This window comes from Dipodomys merriami, unplaced genomic scaffold (genome assembly GCF_024711535.1).
Source record: "Dipodomys merriami isolate MVZ:Mamm:240054 unplaced genomic scaffold, mDipMer1.0.p SCAF_1, whole genome shotgun sequence".
Lineage (NCBI taxonomy): Eukaryota > Metazoa > Chordata > Mammalia > Rodentia > Heteromyidae > Dipodomys > Dipodomys merriami.
The window spans coordinates 53,915,070-53,937,464 of NW_027202270.1; the positions used below are offsets into that span (position 1 = coordinate 53,915,070).

Genomic DNA, 22,395 nt, shown 5'->3' on the forward strand with positions numbered 1-22,395 from the left:
AAAATGCACTTCCAAACTTCCTTCAGACCTTCCTCCCTAAAACTAGCAAGTGCTAAGAGACAACAAAATATTACAGATTAAAATGAGCCAAAACACAGGCAACATTTTAAGTACACCTTGTGTTTACGTAGTAGATCTAACTCAACTAAAAAGTAAGGCTGATTTTTCAGTAATGATGAAGAGGGAACAATATATAACTGAAGTGATTTTTAAAAAGGGAAATGGAATAATATAAAAGATTGTTTTATAGTTCTGTCACCACAAAATAGAAATACGTATTTCCCTACAGTATTTTTTTTCCTATCAGTTTCTCAGGGATGTTTGGCTTTGTGATGCTTTAAAAAATAGTTTGTATAGACAACAAAATTAACTACAGCTAAGTGGCCTGACATAAAAAGGCAAAGGTATGATTTAATGCAGGAAGGAAGATTTGAGCTCATTTAGGTCTCTGGATCCAGCTATTCCAGCTGCTCTGCCTCCTTTCTGAAATTAGGGAATTTACATAGCATGCTAATAGAGATTTGAGCTGCTAGGCACAACATTTACCTATTATGTAGAAGAAAAAAATATCTGTCAACCCGAAATAGAAGATTGGCAACATATTTACATACTTGAATGACAGAGGAAGTCTACTATTAAAAAGTTGATACCAGCACAACTATGTTTATTGCAGCATTATTTACCATAGCTAAGATATGGAACCAACCCAGATGCCCCACAATAGATGAATGGATCAAGAAAATGTGGTATATATACACAATGGAATTCTATACCTCCATCAGAAAGAATGACAATTCCCCATTTGTTAGGAAATGGAAAGGCTTCGAAAAAATTATATTAAGTGAAGTAAGCCAAGCCCAAAGAAACATAGGTCCCATGCTTTCCCTTATTTGCAATATCTAGTAAATGTATGAGTCAAGCAGAAAAGGTCAGATAATGTGATGTCAGGAAAATGAACCCTTAGATACGTATTTAAATGTTTTTTTTCTTTCATGCATTTGTTTCTAACTCATTTATAAGATTATTTCTTTGTTGCTTTGTATGTCCCTCCCCCACAGTATAACCCCCGCTTTCACTATATTTGATGTCGGTATAATTTGTGGAGGAGAAGGGGAAAAACAAGTCATTTAAGGATACAGGTAGTTGTTGCAACAATGAGAAGTACAAGTTGTCATGTCCAAAACGAGCTTTACAAAGTCGGTGGGGGGGGGGGTAGGGGAAGGGGGGGAAGGTGAAGGATTGGGATTGGGGGGGAGGGGGGAGGCTGGGAAGGGATGTGAAGGGTAAACAAAGGAGGAGGCTGCAATGCTTGGTAAGAAATGTCCGCATTATCCTGCCCATGTAATTGTAACCCCTCTGTACAGTATGTTCACAAATAAAATTAAATTAAATTAAAAAAAAAAGGATACAGGTAGACCCGTTGCAACTATGAGAAGTACAAGTTGTCATGTCGAAAACGAACTTTACAACTTTGGTGCGGGGGGGGGGGGGGGGGGGGGGGGGATTGGGTGGGGGGTTGGGGGGGGAGGTTGGGAAGGGATGTGAAGGGTAAACAAAGGAGGAGGCTGCAATGCTTGATAAGAAATGTACTCATTATCTTGCCTATGTAATTGTAACCCCTCTGTACAGTATGTTCACAAAAAATAAAAATTAAAATTAAAAAAAAAGTTGAAATAATTACGTCTGGACATGATTAATTAAACAGCAATCTACACATGGTGAGAACAAAGGAGAATATTCTTAGGAGAGGATTTAAGGGCTGAATAGCTATGTGCACAATATCATATAAAATGATGTTTATCAAAATGAACTCCAACAATTAAGAGGGTTGTTTTTTTTTTATTAAACTGTTTGCAGTTCCTTCCCACCCTTCTTTCCTTTATTCTTTGGTTTATTCCTTCTGTTTTTTTTAAATTTCTGTGCCCTTTGTCTTGTATATAAGTTTATCTGATTTGGGGAGAAGAGAGGGAAGCACAGAAATGGTGGGACAAAGGGTGAACTAATCAGCAGTGAAACCCACTAGACACTAGACACTATATTGTAAATGAACTATACAACTTTGAGGGGAGGGATGTCAGGAGGGGACAAACTGGGAGAGAACATGAAGTAGGTGAGAGTGTTCAAAAGGAAATACGCTAGTTACCTGACGTACACAATGTAGCCCCTTTGTACACCACCTTCACAATAACATTTAAAAATCAAATTAGTAATAGAAATTAAACAGTTTCTAGGAAAAAAAAGTTACTAGAACTGTAACTTCACAAAACAGAGAACTATTTACCTCCTAACATAGCCTGAAATTTAGTAGTTTATAGCCTGCAAATACAGACAACTTTTGTTCTTTAGTTTCTTTTACAATATAAATCTCCACTTCTCAAAACATCATCAGAATATATGAAAGATTAATGTTTTTGTACATTTTTTAATTGTAAAAATGCCGTACAGAGGGGTTTCAGTTACATGAGCAAAATAATGAGTACATTTCCTATTAAGTATTGTTGCTTCTTCTTTGTTTTCCCCCTACCATCCCTTCCTTCCCATCTCCTCACCAAAGTTGTAAAGTTCCTTTTCAACATAGTGTTTTGTACATCTCATTGGAAAGATTAATATTGACTTAGACAAAAAGATCTTCTCTGCACAGCTTTTACCTCTACTTTTTGGATACTTAATTGTCAATTGCAAGAGATTAACTAGTGCTTGAAATCTCTTAAGTACAGGAATATGATTTGACCATTCTTGGACATACTTATGTGTTAAGAACATAGCCATTTCCAGGTATATATGTAAACTCAACTTCTTCTTTTCTAGAAGAAAAAAAACTACTATGAACTTTTTCTTACTTTTTAATGGCTCAAGATTTGATGTATAAATGATCAATTATTTTTTGAACTTTAATAATTATCCTATGTAAGATAATATTTTTCTTTCTTTTCAAACAAGAAGTTTATTTAAACAACAAGACGCTTGACTTGAGGGGAAAACTATCTAGGATTCTTTTTTTTAGAGTAATTTACCCCTACTTAAAGACAGATTGCCCTACATTAACAGCTATGTACAACAAAAGAGTTATAAAATTTTCCTTGGTTTTATGTCCTTGATAAATGAAAACATTAAAATTCTCCAATCAAACAAGGTATGCAAGAATTTTTGTTGTTTTTTTCTTTTTCTTTTTGTTAAAACGGTGAGAGCAAAGTAACTTACTGAAATATAAAGATAAAAGCTGAATGAGCATGCCACGAATGGAGAAGGGAGATATCTTCACAGAACCAGTATTTTCCCCCATCCCATCTCCATTTGATGCCAATCAAAATATACATTGGCCATTTAGTTTAAAAGAAAGAAAAGAAAAACAATATGCTTGTGCACATACACCAGTTACTTTATGTACAATAAAGGAATAGGGAAGGGAAAATGAAAGAATAGAGAAAACTATACTGTAGTAGTCAGGATGTGGTGGAACCAAGTTGCTGTTTTCTAATTAAGAATGTATTCTTGGTCTATAAGAACAAAGTTCTGGAGCAAAGTAGCAGGTTCCCTTTTTCAGTAGACATCTCCTGTCTGCTGCTGGAACACATCAATTGTATCTCCATCCTCCCTTTCCACCTGTTGAAGGTGTGTCTGCTTCATTGATTGGCTGCCCATCAAATTGGAATCTGATCTGCCTCATTGACAAACCCTGTCGTTCACAATAGACTTTCATTAGTTTACTAAGTGGTGTGTGCCTCTTAATCTTAAACTGTACCACAGAACCATCCTGTCCGCAACCTTCAAATTAATATGATCCTTGTTCTCGGTCTTGATTCCTTCCTTGGGCTTTTCGTTGGCCATCATGACCACCAGAGTCTCCTCAGATGCCACTTCACAAAAGAGGTCCCCGGTCCACACCGAAGGAGCACACAGGCAGCACCACCGTGGCTGGAGGAGGTGGCAGCAGTGCACCTATTTTTCTTTTTTTTTTATTTGACCGTCATGGAGCCTGAACTCTGGGCCTGGGTGCTGTCCCCCAGCTCTTCAGCTCAAGGCTAGCACTCTACCACTTGAGCCACAGTGCTACTTCTGGCTTTTTCTGCTTAAGTGGTGTTGAGGAATCGAGCCCAGGGCCTCATGCAGGCAAGGCAAGCACTCTACCACTGAGCCACCTTCCCAGCCTCAAGATAATATTTTTCTATACAGAATAATTCTAATTTTAAAATTTACATTTTCACAGAAGTCTCTCTGTCCTATGAGTCACTTTAAGCTATTCTCCATTTTGTTTTCTAAGGGTAACTGAGAGTGATAGCTGAGATATGGTTGAATTTTCTACATGGTAACATTATATTTTCCATTTTATATCCAATATGTAAAATTTCTCTCCGTAGTCAGTGTTTGTTGATATATTGAGTCATGGTTCATTTCTGACCGCTGCCTCTCACAATGGGGCCAAACCAGGGTGCCAGTTGAAGGGATGGTTTCCTGGCTTGCTACTCTTACTCCCGTAAGCTATTGAAGATAGCTGTCACTTTTTGCATGCACTTTCCTGCTGTGCATCTCAATGTTCTCACTGATATCAGTGTAATTGCTTGTTTAGTATTCTGTGCAGATGTGGAGATTTTGGTGTAGATTGCATCTTCCTGGTGTTGTACTGGGCAAATGTTAAGTAGGTGTGGGTCTGTCATTCTTAGAAACTGAAGCCAAGAATTATGTCATGACTCTTTAGTTGGTCTGCAATTAACTTTCTCTGCATAATAAGGCTTATTGCACAGATAGTCATATTTAGGTATATGGAGTGTTTAAAGGTTGAGAGACGTGCTTACTCTGAGAAAGTCTATGGTGTCACCTGATAGCCTGATTCTGATAGCCTGAGTCAGGCTGTTGTTAGCAGGCCTTAACAAATGAGGTGGGAGTCAAGGATGCTTTTTGGAGGGAGGTGGATAACATCATTCACTTCTGTTCCAGAGAAAATGAAAAGGTTCTGTGGATGAAGCATCATTTGTGATGTGGTTAGTGGTATTAGTTCAGAGTTGGGACAGGAGAGTAGTGATGGTATGTGTTTTAGTCTGCTCAAGATACCATAAGAAAATACCACACAGTGACTTAAATAACCATTTTTTTCACTGTTCTAGAGGCTAGAAGTCCAAGATCACATGTGGTGTTGGTAGGGTTAGTTTCTAATGAAGCCTTGCTCCTTGCCTTGCAGATGGTCAGCCTTTCACTTTGTCCTCTGAACAGCCACATGCTCCTGCTGTTTCTTCTTCTTTCTACTGCTTTCTCTGTTTAACAGGACTCTGAGCATATTGGATTCGAGCCCCATCCTTGTAACCTCATTCAACCTTAGTTACTTCCTTAAAGGTCTGACTCCAAATACATTGGAGGTTAGGACTTCAACATGTACATTTGGAGAAACACTATTCAGTCTCTAACAGTATATTTGGGATGGTTGAAAGGAGCAATATGGATCTAATCTGCAAGTATGTATGGATGGATATCAGGCAAATGGAAAGTTCCTATTATGTCCTTTGGGTAATTATGAGTTTTAATCTGAGGAATGACAACATTTTAGGAAGAACAACCTACAGATGCATGGAAAATGAGTTGGATGGGAAGGGAAAGACCTAAGTATAGGTCTTATTTGTATGTGTTTTAAATGATTTCTTTGGATACCTTGTCAAAGATTTTTTTAAAGCTGTTATATATTCATTCACTTAAAACTAATACTAACTTTTTTTATTACAGACTACACAAAATCTTGAAGTACAAAATAAAATGTGGCTGTGTGTTAGTTTATATTCTGTTTCTGTAATGGAACATATGAAACTCCCTGAAGCATTAAAAAAATAGATTCAGGACTGGGATGGGGCTCAATGAGGCTCTGAGTTCAAACCTAGTACCTACCCCTTCTCAGCTTAAAAAGATGAGTGTTTTGTTATGGTTTGTGGCATTAGAGGGTAGGAAGTCTAAGAAGATGGTCTCTTCTTGCGGTAGGGGGTCAGGTGAGTACCTGGTGCTCCTTCAACTCATGGCAGAAAGTAAAAGGGAAGTGGATACAACTGGAAGAGAGGAAAGTAGCCAAACTTGCACCATACCAACCTGTTCTCACAAGATAAACATTAGTTGTTGCTGAGGGCTCTGGCCTGTGACCTGAACACCTCCCACCAGGCTGCCTCCCCATTCTGCCACATTGGGAACCAAACTTCGTCATGAGTGTTGGTGGGGACAAACTATATTCAAACAACGCAGATGCCCATAAAAGGCATATAAACCAAAGTGGCTATATCTCACTCTAGATGACTGAGCACTGTGTCAATCCATATGGTACAGTTGTAGGAATTTCTTGGCAGTTATAGACTGTGTTATAATTAGAATTTGTTGTAACAGAGACATTGCTATTCAAAAAAATTGACAATGACACTAGTGATAATCATTATAGCTAACATATATTAATTATTTACATGTGACAAGCACTGTTTCAAGGAATTTATATATGTGCAAATCACTGTTGCTAAATTATATAGTTAAATATGAATGTATTTCCTGTTAGAATAAATAATGGGAAAAAAGGGAAAGAACACAACAAATTGATGTGGTTGATAAATTGAATAAATTTAATCCATAAATATTGTTCTTTTTCATAAATTGAATAAATTTAATCTATAAATATTGTCTTTTTCATATAATCAGGAAAATACATATGTACTATACACTGTGGGAAATGTTACGGTTTTACACTGACAATTGAAAACTTGTTAATTAACATATGCTAGAAAGTAAAAATAAATTAAGTTTATGCAATAATATTTGGGGAGTGTGATGTGGAGCTATTCCAAGCAGAGCAGCAGCTTGGATGTTTTTTTTTCCTTCTTTTGCTGTATTTCTACACCCTCACAACAGCCTGATAGATTAAAAATATGTCTGTGTAATTTTCTTGTCTTGGTTCTGGTTTTCAAAATGTGACTGTGTAGCCAAGCACTGGTCGCTCACCCCTGTAATCCTAGCTACTCAGGAGGCTGACATCTGAGGATCTTGGTTTGAAGCCAGCTGGTGCAAGAAAGTTCATAAGACTCTTATCTCTGGTTAATCATAGGAAAAAAATCCAGAAATGGTGCTGTGTCTCAAGTGGCAGAGCACTTGCCTTGAGCAAAAGGAGCTCAGGAACGGAGCCCAAGCCCAGAGTTCAAAGCCCCAGGACCAGGGATAAAAAGTGGCTGTGTAGCTTTCCTACCTTGGTTCTAGAAACTGGAGTTGATAAAAATTGTAGTTATAAGCATTTGGCTTTGGGTGCCACTGATGCAGCCCAAGCATATTTTACTAGGAATCTCCTTTAGCATAGCTCCTTGCAGGAATGTATACCATTTCTCCTAGTTCCAATATTCATTGATTTGGCTATTCAATGGTAGGTCAACTTTTGTATCTCCTCTATTTTAAATTTGAAATCTGTTGATCATTTGCAGAATTACATTCCATAGTGTGTGTGGTGTGTGTGTGTGTGTGTGTGTGTGTGTGTGTGTGTGTGTGTGTGTGTACGCGCGCACGTGTGTGCATGTGCACACATCCCCTACTATGATGTATGTTATCTTCTAGAAATTCTCTGGTACTTACTCAGAATCATTTCTGTATTGGCATACTTGTGCAATAGTTGATCAAAGAAGTTCTGAAAGAGAAACGAGGTTCAGATAATAAAGGCTGAAGTTATTGATACACTAAAGAGAAAGGGTCTCTGGGGAGGTGGTACCAGAATGAGAAACTAGATAGTGCCCTAATAAATTGTGATTCTTATGAGGTCTTGTCCATCGTGCAACAACTGTAACCAGGGACCTGAGATCTATCAGAGGCTTGGTGTCCAAACATACATACTGTGGGCAGAGTTCACCAAAGCCTGGAGTCGGGTCTGTGGTGATAGAAAGAGCCCGGGAGATGAGAAAAGCCCAGACAAGAAGCGCTGGATCCAGCTTCTTTGGCAGATGGAAAAGAGGCTTGTAAAGGAGGGTGAATGTGGAAAAGAGACTGCAAACGCCATGAGAGAATGATGCGATGTGTCAACGTGAACTGGCTCTGGTGGAATTTGAGAGTGTTTTCCTATAATGAGTTAATTTGCAAGCAGTTTTTCTTGCAGAGACACATTGTGAGTGAAGACTCTGGAGCTTCAAATGTGCATTCCATTCTGTTGTGTTATGGTGGTTTTGTGTACGAGTGTGTGTGTGTGTGTGTGTGTGTGTGTGTGTATTTGTGTGTTACATAAATGGTGGCTTTGGTGTCCACAATAGCATTTGAAAATGAGTGTTTCAGACAAAAACAAGAGCTGAGATTCCTGCTGTTCAATTCTCAAATTTAAAAATTCCAAAAATTAGCCTGATAGGTTCTTTGTCCTCTCATTTTCTCATGGATATCTAATCTAGAAGAATTTTTCCTTTTTAAGCAAGACATCAGTTGAAATAACCAATATTTTATATTTACATTTTGTTATATTCTGAGAATCTTTAGGATGTCATTATAATATAACTTATTGAATATAATGTCATAAAATGATGTTAGAAGCTTTCATTTTTATAGGTGTGATTGACAGACATAATATAAGTCATTTTGGATGGCAATAAATTGCAATAAAAATATAATAACACTCTGAACACATATATACCATGATAGTAATAACTAAATACATTTTAGGCTAATAACTTTTCTGATATGTCTTAGACCACGACAGGAAGCTCATTAAGCTAGATAATATAATAACTAGATAAAGCTTGGAATTCTAGAAGTATAAGTGTGTGGTGTATATTGAGCTTGTGATGGAATACCCTCCTAGGGTATACTTGCTCTTCCACTCCACTGTCTTCCCCGTCCTTCTTATTTTTCACAATTCCATTTAGCTCAGGCTGACCTACAACTCATAATATTCCTGCTTTGGCCTTACAAGCATATCCCTTTCTGGGATTATATCATATGACATCACATCTGACTTCTAATTTCTTTAGTTGGACTTTTGTTTCTTCTTACTAAAGTCTCTATTGTGATCTTAATTATGATATCTTCAACAGAAGGCACTGAGAATGGCAGGAATACACCCTCCTTTTTCCAAACCACCAGTCTTAGTTCTTGAGCCAAATCTGGTTTACTGATTCCATAACTGGAATTCCTTACTCCTGCTATCAGTTGTGAATTGATTCTTATCCTTGGAATGATGACCAAACAATAATTTTAATCATTTATTTAAATGAAAAAGTTGAGTGAAGAGTGTAAGACTGAGTTGGACAAGAGCAATCATATGTGCATTATTGGGACCTGAATTTTTCGGTATTGTTGGTGATTTATACTTGTTGTGGAAAGACTATACAATACTATCTTAGCAGAAACAAGACAAGATTTTTAGTTTTGAATTTCTGGGGAATTGAGTCATAACATGTTGAAGCAATGTTGTAGAGCAAATTATTCAAGTTTCACTATATCACATGGCTGGCCAATTAATTTGTCTCCTTGGAAAACCTTCAAAGAGTGATCAGCATATTTGACGTTTAGTTGTTATAACTATCTATTTGATAATATTTCATTTTGGAATATCTTCAAAAGTCATTTGCTTAAATGCCATTTAAAAACTCATGGCAAGAAGATAAAGATACATATTAATATTTTTTGAACTGTAATATCATGCTATTCTATAAAGAAGCAACACACAGCTACTTTTTTACAACTTCACATTTAGTAGAAATCTTTTTTTACTGTATTTATAAACCTATGCTATCGAATATGACAAGATTCCAGAATAGGAATGGGTCCATTTTGCATAAACCTTGCAAGGGAATAAGTATTTTCAGTTTTCATTGCTCAGGATTGCTTAGGATATGTTCCACAAATACTTATTGAGTGAATGAGTAGATGGGCAATTTAATTAATTTAAGAAAATGTGAGTTTTTACTGAGTTTATGAAGTTTTCAGTGCTGCACTATTAAAAAATACCTGCAGATAATGATGAATTACCTATGTATCCACCCTAAAGTAATAACAGCTGAATGCACTGGCCTCACAGGTTTTATCTTTTGCTTTTTAATAAAAGAAACCAAATATTGCTTTTGTTTCTTCCACACAGACTTGTCATCAGATGTTTTCAGTATAACCATCATATTTCTACTTTCCTATGTTTTCATATAGAGTTTTAAAAATATATAGCATCACATTTTGTATTTCTTCTTGTCTTTTTGTCTTCTTCTTAGCTTCTTCTTAGCCATTTCCTTTTTTCTTCTTCTTCTCCATCCCCCTCCTCCTCTTCCTCCCTTTTCTCCTCTTCCTCCCTTTTCTCTTCTTCCTTTCTCTTCCTCCTGTTCCTCCTCAGTGGTACTGGGATTTTAACTCAGGCTCTTCTGTTTTCTAGGCAAGCATTTTATAAATTAAGCTGTAACTCTAGTCCTTTTTGAATAGTGTTCCATTTCTGCTCAGGTGGTAACCTGAACAGCAATTGTCCTATTTATACTTCTTGAAAAGCCCAGACGATAGATGCCTGGCACCAAATGCAGCTATTGATTGAGATGGCAATATGTTTTTCCTGGGGTTGATCACAATTCTGGTGATCTCTACTTCACAAGTAGTATGAGGTTCATAGGTGTGAGCCACCACATCAAGCCACGTTTGGTGTGTGTGTGTGTGTGTGTGTGTGTGTGTGTGTGTGTGTGTGTGTGTGTGTGTGTGTGTGTGAGTGTGTGTGTGTAGACTGGGATTTGAACTCAGCCCCTCCTCCCCGTGTATTTGTTAGATGTTTCTGTACCACATGAGCCATACTCCCCAGGCTTTTTTATTTTCTTCATTTTCCAAATAGGGTCTCTTATTTATGTGTGGATTGAGATTTTCCTATTTACCCTTCCCATGTAGCTGGGATGACAGGTGCACACTATCATGCCAGCTTTTTATTGGTTGAGTTTTTGCCTGGGTCAGCCTCCAAGAGGTATCCAATCTCCACCTCCAGTTCTCCTCCTTCCAGTAGCTAGGAGCACAGGAATGAACCACCTTGTCCAGCTCCTAGCTGCATTTTTAATTTCCAGTGATTTTGTACTCTATGTCTTTCAAATTTGCTCATTTAACATTGTTTCTAAGAAATGTCTGTGCTATTACATGTGTATATTCATTTTACTGCTGAGTCACTGTTTAAAAACTCTTGCATTTTTTATTGTGAAAATACCTACAGAGGGGTTACAATTACATGAACAAGGTAATGAGTACATTTCTTATCAAGCACTGTTGCCTCCTCTTTTGTTTCCCTTCTCATCCCTTCCCATCTCTCCCTTTTCCTTCCCCCCTCCCCACTCCAAAGCTGTAAAGTTCATTTTCGACTTAACATCTTGTACATCTCATTAGTGCAATGGGTCCACCTGTATCCCCATTTAAACAATTTGTTTTTTCCCTTTCCCTCCACAAATTATACCAACATCAAATACAGTGAAAACAGGGGTTATACCATGGGGGAGGGACATACAAAGCAACAAAGAAATATCTTATAAATATGTTAGACACAATAGCAAGAAAGAAAAAACATTTGAGTTCTTAACTTGGGGTTCATTTCACCCAACATCAACTTACCTAAACATTTCTGCTTGTCTCAGACATATACTAGTTATTGCAAATAAGGGAAACTATGGGACCTATGTTTCTTTGGGCCTGGCTTACTTTACTTAATATAATTTTTGGCAAGTCTTTCCATTTCCTAACAAATGGGGCAATGTCATTCTTTCTGATGGAGGCATAGAATTCCATTGTGGATATATACCACATTTTCTTGATCTGTTCATCTACTGATGGGCATCTGGGTTGATTCCATATCTTAGCTATGGTAAATAATGCTGCAATAAACATAGTTAACTCTTGCATTACTTACCTGTTGACTTTTTGATGCATACATGGGCTGTTACTGGTTTTTTGTTTTACATAATGACAGGTATATTTCAGTGACTGGCATGTGTGGTCTCTGCACATGTTCAGGAGCTTCTCTGAGACATGTCAACAGGTGAGTGGAGTGGAGTGGATGTTACTTCTGAACTTGCTGTCTTGAGTTATCCTTCCATTGGCAAGCATGAAAGCACTTGAACTTCATGTATTGTCAAAGAGGATGCAATATTTAGTTAGTAAAATCTGGGACTTTTTATATAAGACCATAGTAGGTAGTTTAAGTACTATTTAAGTACTATTATTCTCACAATTAAAATTTCTTTTCATAACCTTAGAGAAAGGCAGACAGCATAATACAAAAAAAAACACTTGTGGGTGACATGGAAGGGAACAGCATGGGATGAAATAGGAGACACTAAATTTAAAAAAATGGTTTGCTTTTGAGGTTGCTATGGAACCCATGGAGGGCCCATTTGGTTGTAAAGGAGATGGGGCTAAATCTCCCAGTAACAGCCTGTTGAAAGGACCACACAACCATCATTTTTCACCACTAAATAGTTAGCCTTGAACTGCCCAAACTGATTTTTGGGTAGGTATGCATTAGAGGTTCTGTATTAAGTGAGAACCAGCTTCTGTGGTTATTAGATTTAACCCTTGCAGATTATTCTGAACAACCTTTTGGATTAATTTTGCAATTTTATGGACCACATTGGGCTTTTTTTCTTTTCTCCTCCTAACAATGAATTTTGTTTTCTTCTTCACTCTTCAGGAAAAGTCTATCTTGTCATGTGTTTCAGAGGTGGGGGGGAGGGGGACGAGGGAAAGAGGGAGAGGGGGAGGGAGAAAGAGAATGAGGCTCTGCCTTATAACCTTACATCATTTCCATTCATTGAGGGTTTATTTTTCAGCTGAGATGTCCTTCTAAATCTACAAGTGAACATGGCTAATATGATGCTCCTTATCTTGTGTCATAATACTGTTATTGTTAAGATGATGTTTTCTCTGTACCCAGTAGTAGAGTCTCAAAATCCACATAGCTTTTGCTGTTGTTTTGTGGTGCTAGAGATGGAACTTGGGCAAGTCTTCACAAATGCTATGCATGTTTTACCACAGAGCTACACCCCAGGACCTCCCCCATAAAACTAACTAGTTTTAGGGTAAGCTCACTGACCTAGCATTGCAATAGTCACCTATTTTCTTTCTTTAGCCCTTTCATTTCCTACCTGACCAGTGCTATACAATACATTATGTTAAATGATAAACCAAGACAAGATCTTCCTGGGATGCTATACAAAATTCTGGATAGACATAGTATGTCAGAGCAGAGGGCCAGAATCCTGTCTGTGTCAGTTCATTGTAATACTTACTAAATGTGTGAAATCAGGATGCATAAAGTACAGACAAACTCTTGAGTGTCTACCTGTCAGTTACCTGTGATCACTGGCAGAAACCAAATTGTTTCCTTCATCTCACTGTGTGCTGTTTGACCATTTGCAGACTTTGCCCTCAATCCTCCATCTTATCCCCTCAGGAGTGTGATGCACATTGAAGTTTAGAGCCCACTGGGTTAGGCAGAAGAGAGCTTGGACAACAACTTGATGGGTAAAGAGAATGCAAAACATCTTCTAGTTAATAGCTGTACTATGAACCTTCATGCACACCTTTGCTGTAAGTTCATCTGCTCTACCACTTGCCTTTCATCATCAGAAAACTGAATATTGACTGAAATTGTTAAAGAAGATAGCAATAATGATTCCATCTAGCTGCCTACCAGCCCAAGGGATTGTTCTTTTTTTAAAAAATACATTTTTATTGGAAAAATACTGTACAGAGGGGTTACAGTTACATGAGCAAGGTAATGAGTCCATTTCCTATTGAGCATTGTTGCCTCCTCCTTTGTTTTCCCCCTACCATCCCTTCCTTCCCACCTCCACAACTACCCACCCCACCTAAGTTGTAAAGTTCATTTCAACATAGTGTTTTGTACATCTCATTGTTACAGTGGGTCAACCTGTATCCCTATTTAAGCATTTTGTTTTTTTCCCTTCACCTCCCCAAATTAGAGAAGTGTATATACAAGATACAAGATACAGGGTACAGACATCAAATATAGTGAAAACAGGGGTTGTACCATGGGGGAGGAACATACAAAGAAACAAATATGACATTATACATTATAAATACACTAGAAACAATAGCAAGAAAAAAAGATTTGTGTCCCTATCTTGGGGTTCATTTCGCTTAACATCATCTTATATGGTCATATATACATAGCTTTTGACCTTTTCTGCTTGTCCTACACATGTACTCGTTATTGCAAACAAAGGAAATCATGGGACCTATTTTCTTTGGGCCTGGCTTACTTTACTTAATATAATTTTTTCCAAGTCTTTCAAGGGATTGTTCTTACAGCTAAGCAAATGGTAACATGGTGAATGCCTTAAAGAAAATAACTAGCAGCTTCAAGAGAAATTAAACTCCCCCTTGCTATTTTTTTTAACAGAAATTTGTATTTGTGAAGCATTTCTGAGGGGTTTGCTGTTGGTGAATACTGGCATGAGCCTAATGGAGTAGAGAGCAGTGCAAAAAGGAGGTTATAACTCATGCAGGAAGGGCTTGAGTAGCAGTGATGGATGACCCAGGCAGGGCGTCTTCCACTATCTTTATAGCCCTGAGCCTATGCCATGGCCATAACATGCTCCAGAGGCAGGACTGGCCTCGACCGTTTCCTTGCTAGAGCTGATGGGGGCATAGGCTTTGACCCCTAGGTGAAAAAATGTGCGGACTTTGCAAAAGTAAAAGGAGAGAGACCTGGTTTTTCCACTTACCTTGTGTTAGGGTAAGGTAACTTCTAGAACATCCAATAAGGGTACATCTACTCTGCCTCACTCTGATGGTTGCAGTGCCACTATTTGGACTTTATTCTTCTCATCAAAGCATTATTACTGGTTTAAAAATAAAAAAGCACATTTTCTAAGGCAGCTAATTTTAAGCTTTATTGCTCACTTAACGTACTATAGTAGACTGCTTAAAGAACTAGGAAGACAAGAGGATGCTGTATATCTTCAGGAAGGTCTGACAAGGTCACGGGAAGGGCATTGCTCAAGGATCCCATAACTAGAGAGAAATGCACTTCCTTCCTCCCACCTCAGAGCCACTCAATGCTATTGCTATAATAGAGGTACCAGAGTAAGGCGAGTGCAGCATTAAAAGGGAGCAAAACCACCAAAGAGGAAAGATAAAAGCACAGCGGGTTGTATGGTGTCCTCTGACAGAAAAGGGGATGGACAGTGTTATGCAGTAGCAGCTCCAGAATTTTCTCTCCCTTGTAACTGGCCAGCAGATAACCTTTGGCTATACATCACTGGCTGGTAGCCAGCTGTCCCTATTCTGATCTAAGGAGAGACTTCTGAACCGAGTGCCAGAGCTGGTGTCAGTATTGAATAGAGTATGATGTGCAAAGTTCTGTTGGAAGTTTGTGTTTGTGTGTATGTGTGTGTGTGTGTGTGTGAGAGAGAGAGAGAGAGAGAGAGAGAGAGAGAGAGAGAGAGAGAGAGAGAGAGAGAGAGAGAGAGAGAGAGAGAGAGAGAGAGAGAGAGAGAGAGAGAGAGAGAGAGAGAGAGAGAGAGAGAGAGAGAGAGAGAGAGAGGGGCCAGCATAGATTTCCTTACCACCTAGTGACATGCTAAGTGTAGAAGACTCATAGATCTGTCCACCACCTCTGGCTCCTCCTGCTTCTTTGACTTGGTAAGTTTCAGAGTCATTAAGTGACTTCAATTTTGTATTCCCCACAGAAAAGCAGATGCCTTCCCAAATTGATGACCAGAAGCAGGGCATTGACCTTGACTGCCTTGGTTTAGGTAAGGGTGGGCCAGCTGGGGGAGGAGTGAAGTCATTCCTCTGCTTTAGGAAGTATCTACTATCTGTGTTCCCAAAGGTGTGTTTTAACTTATCTACAAGGTTAATGGATTTAATTGTGTATTAGAGGAGAATTAGAAATTCTTCCCAAAGAATGTTGCTGGGGTAGGGAAAGCCATAAATCCTCCCATGGCTCAGCAAGCTTAGGCATGCAGGAAAGTGCTGTGTAGGGGAAGTTCATCTCTCCTAAAACATACTTCTGTGCACATTGGGTTCAATCAGTATCGATGAGCCAATCTGTTAGAAAGAAGATATGTGCATTAGGCCTCAGTTCATCTATTTAGTAATGTAGTGATGCGGGGAGTATTAGTGTCAGACACCATTCTGAAACATGGCTTTCCAAGTAATGGAAAAGTGAGCTAAATTATTTATTAAGAACTTTGGTCATAAAATACTCACTGGTTACTGGAGGCAATGCGATTAACTGTATGATATGTGAAATAATATATGATTTGGGTTCACAGTGAAAAATGGCAAACAAGGAGAAGAAAAAATCCTTTTTATTTCTTTTAGAAATATGTCAGAAATGTAATGCTTATGTTGATTCAGACTTCTGTTTGAAATTGCCACAATTATTAGCGTGGATATCATTTTCAGTATTTTGGACTCTGCCATTAAGAAATAAGGGTTTAAAATTTTCCTTGAAGTATATTTAATCTTTTAAGCATTTCGGCTATTAAAAAGATCACTAAGGATCAAGAAGAAATATTTACATGTAAATCTTGGGATTCCAAAGAATAGCAGAGCTTTGTGTGCTATCCTGTTGATTTTTCTAAGATGGAATTAAATGTTATGTGCTTGGGGACCCAAACCAGACTCTTTTTTTTTTTTTTTACTTTTTCAAGGGAGAAAACAATTTATCAACTGAGAAATAGTAGGTACATGTGGGAAATGGGAATAAATATGCCAGTGTTAGGTAAGCTTCAGTCTATATGAACAGAAACCATGTCACGTGGTTTGATACTCTGTTAACTGTAGTGTTTGGAACATTAGTGGTGGCAACTCTGAGCTGAACAGTCTTTAACATGATTGTATTACAAAAAGAAATTAGGCCATCTGAAAGTAATAGGTCTCATCTCCAAATCTGTATGTTACTTGAACAACAGAGCTGTCTTGATGCAGATTATTACACACAAGTAAAAGAACATGCCAAGAATCAAAAGGTTCTATAACATATGTTAAATACCTTTTCAAATTAAAATAGTTCTAGCATCAATTTTTATTTATCGTTACACAAAAAACTTGGGTGATCATCGTATCCAAAAATTCAATTAACTCTCTAGATGGAGATGGTTTTAGTATTTGTTTTTTGTTTTGTTTTGTTTTGCTTGGACATTTCTGCATGGTGGTTTAGAAGAGATCAAAGCAGCACATAAAGATCATGATCTCAAAGGGAAAGCAGCATGAGAGCCTGATCCTTCCAGTAAGCCACTTCTCCACAATGCTGTGCACATAATATCCATTCCTGTACTTTGGATTTAAGTTTCTCCGAAGATGTCTTTCAGGCAATGTGTGTTCTGAGATCCAGAAGCCAGAGAGGTCACCAACATCTCTTACTATAGGTCACAGGAAGTTTCCAGTTGGATTTTGTCATGTGATGATTTCTCTCATTTATGTAGTGATCTAAGTAACTTTAAATATAAGTACATTGAGAATAAAATAGTCTTTGATAGAGTTTGTCCTCTATAATAACTTTTACGTGTGTGTGTGTGTGTGTGTGTGTGTGTGTGTGTGTGTGTGTGTGTGTGTGTGTGTGTGTTCCAGTCCTGGGGCTTGAAATTAGGGCCTTGGCCCTGTCTCTGATCTTTTGAGTTCTGGCTAGTTCTACCACTTGAGCCACAGCCCACAGCTCTAGTTCTGGCTTTGGGGTGTTTAATTGGAGATAAGAGGAAGTGGCGCTGTGGCTCAAGTGGTAGAGCGCTCACCTTGAGCTGAAGGGCTGAGGGACAGCGCCCAGGCCCAGAGTTCAAGCCCCACGGCCGACCAAAAAAAGAAAAAAAGAAAAAAAGAAAAAGTCCAGACTGTTTCTCGCAGCCATTACTATTATGCCAAATGATTAGTTTGCTTCTATCCTTCTGTGGTGGAGGATAGACCAGTTCAAATCCCAGCAGGCTACTTGCTAGCTGTGAAAACCTGAGAGGCCTCCTCTCCACCATTTCCTTTGGTCCTGGGGCTTGAACCCATGGCCTCATGCATGTTCACTGGTCACACACTCCACCACTGACATGCACTCCCAGGAAAGATGATACTACCACTGATGCACATGACTACAGTCTTCTCAATCTCTGTACAAAGGCCTCACATCTGACCAGATGAAGTACGTGTGTTTTTGATTTGGCAGTATAGCTCTATTATTGATGAACTTGCCCACAGAGAATGAGTAGAGGTGAAAGTAGAACTTATCAAAATAAGCAGAGCTGATCAGATTGGAACTTCATCAGCAGAGGATACTGCCAGAAGAGTTGGTGACACAGCCAAATTGGAGGAAGGAGAAGCTGATTGTTGTGGCACTGAGTATCCTGACAGTGAGAGATGGGAGTCTAGCAGTAAGGGCACAGACAGTCAAAATAAAAAACCAGGAGCAAGTCAGAGAGCATTTCTCTTCCACGTGGTGTAGACATAGCAGTCCTATGGATCTCGGTAGCTCTTAAGCAGTTTTATAACAGAACTTGACAATAAATGTTTTAAAGTTATGCATAGTCTATTGTGAATGATTAAGAGAACTTTATGGATGCTTAGAATGCTGGTTACTGTGTTCAAGAAAGGGGACATCTAAAATATGACTTAGGAAGCTTTTTACTAAAAGGATTAATATAATAGATAATGTTATATTTTATTTAATATCTCAGTTATAATATTTAAAAAACTACAAGAAAAACGTATGTAAAATTCATTTGCAAAAGTTCCAGTTAAACAAAGCTAACCTTACCTTCAGTTCTAGCTTCCCTATCCTGCATCTGACTGCACTTTCCTTCTCTTAAAGGAATACAGATATTTCTTACTGTAGAGTTGGTAAAAAGTTTAAGTCAAATAAGCCATGGAAAGCAGTATGCATAGTTCTAATATGTACTTTGGGCTAAGTATATTAGCTTTTGTTTTTTCTCTTGTTATTCTCAGTGTTATAACTTACTACTATCTTTCCCTTTTTGTAGTTTTTCTTTATGAAACCATTAGAGTCTACTCCTTTTGCACTGGTTCCCTTTGCTCTTATTTGGTCTTGTTTGCTAATGACATTCATCATTCTCTTTATTATAGATAAATCACTGGCCATATAAAAGCTTAGGAAAGGTTTGTGGTGGATAAAATTTTTTTTCCGGATTTTAGCTGGATGTTGGGCTTGTCTTTGGTGTTATCTCCAAGCAGACTCACAACTTTCCTGTCCCCCGTGGTGAATAGGATCATACAACAGAGCCAGGCCCTGCAGTGGACAGCTAGCTATGTGCTCTTTAAACCTCTGTGAGATTTCCAACTATGTTTCCCATTTTTTCCTTTTTCCCTTTTCAGGTTGGGACGTGTCTTCTGGCTTATGTAAACATCACAAGAACTTTCTAAAAATAATACTACTTTCTATCTCCTTTGTGTTGTAATGGTAACTTGAGTGAATTTATTCCCAACAGAGAAAGATTATGACATTTCTAAACAAACAAACAAGAGCTGTCTTAAATGCTTCTTTATATCATTGATAAAGCCTCAGCTCAGGTGGGAAAGGCCTCTCAACTACAGTTAAAACCAGCACAAGTATGTTCATCACAGCATTGTTCACCATAGCTAAGATATGGAACCAACCCAGATAGATGCCCCTCAGTAGATGAATGGATCAAGAAAAAAAAATATATATATATATTTGATTCCACTGTGTACACACACACACACACACACACACACACACACACACACACACACACACACACACACAGTGGAATTCTATGCCTCCATCAGAAAGAATGACACTGCCCCATTTGTTAGGAAATGGAAAGATTTGGAAAAAATTACATTAAGTGAAGTAAGCCATGGTTTCCCTTATTTGCAATAACTAGTATATGTCTAGGATAATCTTACCAAGCAAGTAGAAAAGGTCAAAAGATACTTACATATGAACATATAAGGGCTGGGAATGTGGCTTACTGGTAGCGTGCTTGCCTTCCATGCATGAAGCCCTGGGTTTGATTCCTCAGTACCACATAAATAGAAAAAGCCAGAAGTGGCGCTGTGGCTAAAGTGGTAGAATGTAAGCCTTGAGCAAAAAGAAGCTCAGGGACAGGCCCTGGGTTCAAGCCCTAGTACTGCCCCCCCCCAACCAAAAACCCCCCAGCTTTATTGACATATGACCACATAAGATGATACTAAACGAAAAGAACCCAAGATAGAGACACAAGAGGTTTTTATCTTAGTCACTGTTGTTTTTAATGTACTATGTGATGTTTTTTGTTTCTTTTGTATGTTCTTCCCCCATGGTATAACCTCTGTGTCATTATGTTTGATTACAGTGCCCTGCATCTTGTACATACATTTTTCTAATTTGGGGAGGGAAAGGGAAGTCACAAAATGTCTAACAAGGATACAGGTTGACCCATTGTAACAATGAGATGTACAAGACATTATGTTGAAAACAAACTTTACAACTTGGGGGGAGGAGAGAAGAGTTGGGGAGGTGGGGAGGGAAGGGATGGTAGGGGAAGAACAAAGGAGGGGGTAACAATGCTTGATAGCAAATGTACTCATTGCCTTACTCATGTAACTGTAACCCCTCCATACAGTAGCATTACAATAATATATACATATATATGTGTATATATATATATATATATATATATATATATATATATACATATACGTGTGTGTGTGTGTGTGTGTGTGAAAACTTTGGATTTCAATCAGCATCAGATACTGGCTTTATCTTGACAAGAGATTGTAAACTCTTTGGAATGAGAACTCAGATTAAAACTTTGTGTATAGTGGTTTCACAAGAACGATGATCAGCATTGTAACTTTATATGCTTCAAGTATGTTATTCAAAGAAACAAGAGCAGAGAGCTAGTTTGTGTTGAACTTTTAAAAATTATCAGAAGCTAATGAATATAATATTTGATTGATGGATGTTCAACTACCTAGTATTTTAAACATGTAGAAAAATCAAATATAGCCTGTGCCAGTAGCTCATGCCTGTAATCCTAGCTACTCAGGAGGCTGAGTTCTGAGGATCATGCTTCAAAGCCAGCCAGGGTAGGAAAATACATGAGACATTTTTCTCCAATAAACCACCAGAAAACCAGAAGTGGCACTGTGGCTTAAGTGGTAGAACGCTGGCCTTGAACTGAAGAGCTGAGGGACAGCACTTAGGCCCAGAGTTCAAGCCCTATGACCAACAAAAAAAAAAAAAGAAAAGAAAAAGAAAAAGAAAAAAAGAATAATCAAATACAGAACTTTTCCAGCTCATTAGTAATTTTACCTATGAGTATTTTTCATTCCTCATGCTCAAGAAAGGATCAATAAGTCCTATCACTTTACCATACCCCAGCTCTAGTGACTTATACATGCCTTCCAAAGAAAGTGCTCTAGCTGGCATAGCACCCCTCCCCTCCAGGTTGCAAGCTGACAGGAATGTTCATACTTTCCCAGGTGTGTCAATCTCCCTCCTGCCTCAGGACCTTCAAGAGTATTTTCCTTCTCTGTGAATGTGTCTCCTCTGTCTCCTCCCCTTCCCCCACAATGGTTAATTCTTCCTCACTTGTCACTTCCTATTGCCAAAGTTTTTCCTCAAACTTTGTCCTCCTTACCTGGTCTTCAGTTCCTTTCCTGCATGACATTTATTATAGATTATAAATACACATCTATTTGTATGTTTCTGACTTATAGTTGTAGACTGAGTGCCTCACCCAGTACCTGGAAAACAGAAATTGAAAACCAAGTGCTGAATAGGTCAACACTAATATATATTGCAGGAAAAGAGGAAATAATTGGAACTGTTTGTCAACTTTCTGTCTTTTCAATGTCTATCTTAAACAGTGTATATCCCATGAGATTTTCCCCAAACAAACCATTCTAGTGTTTTCTTCATATGAATAGCAAAATGAAGACATTTATGAGTTATGAGCCAGACCACAGCAACAAACAAAGGTTGAGTTGATACAGCTCTGCTGTGATAAAATCCATAATATAAGCAGAGATAAGAATTTCTGTAACACTCTGGAGCATGATACAAAGATTCTTACATAGGAAATGGCTCCCAGGGGCAGGGGATCATTTTGTGGCCTTGCTGGATACAACAGGGACAACTTTCATTGAGGAAAGGACCTTAAAGCTCATCAGGTTTGGAAGGAAGAGTTGGAATTTGCTGGTTGTATGACATTGGAAGGCAGTTCTTGGCATGAAAATTAAAATGAGCTAAAGTAAAGGGACATCAGAATATCTGCCATGTTGAGATATCAAGAGAAGTTCTGTGTGACTTGGAGGGGGTTTGTAGAGAGAGGGAGAAGAGTGGCCGGAAGTGACACTGGAGTTATGCTCAGGCTTTGGTCCTAGACCATATGGGCAGTTTTACTCAGGAGCTTGGCTGTGATTTGTAAGGAAGAGGAATCTATAAAACATTTCAGCTTGTGGCTGAGCAGACCTGTGTGATGGAAATATTGTGTT

At 38.3% G+C, this 22,395-nt stretch overlaps 1 protein-coding gene across 7 annotated transcripts in view; it reads left to right on the forward strand.

Annotated features, from left to right (window-relative positions):
- The window catches only part of Rbms1 (RNA binding motif single stranded interacting protein 1), a 229,060-nt gene that overhangs the window by 22,237 nt on the left and 184,428 nt on the right, over nucleotides 1-22,395 (forward strand). The window contains exon 2 of one of the 7 annotated variants that reach the window (XM_070022267.1): nucleotides 15,639-15,704. The exons of the other annotated variants lie outside the window; for them this stretch is intronic. The gene's annotated coding sequence lies outside the window, so the exon portion shown is untranslated. The remainder of the gene's footprint in view (nucleotides 1-15,638; nucleotides 15,705-22,395) is intronic. 7 annotated transcript variants of the gene reach the window in all.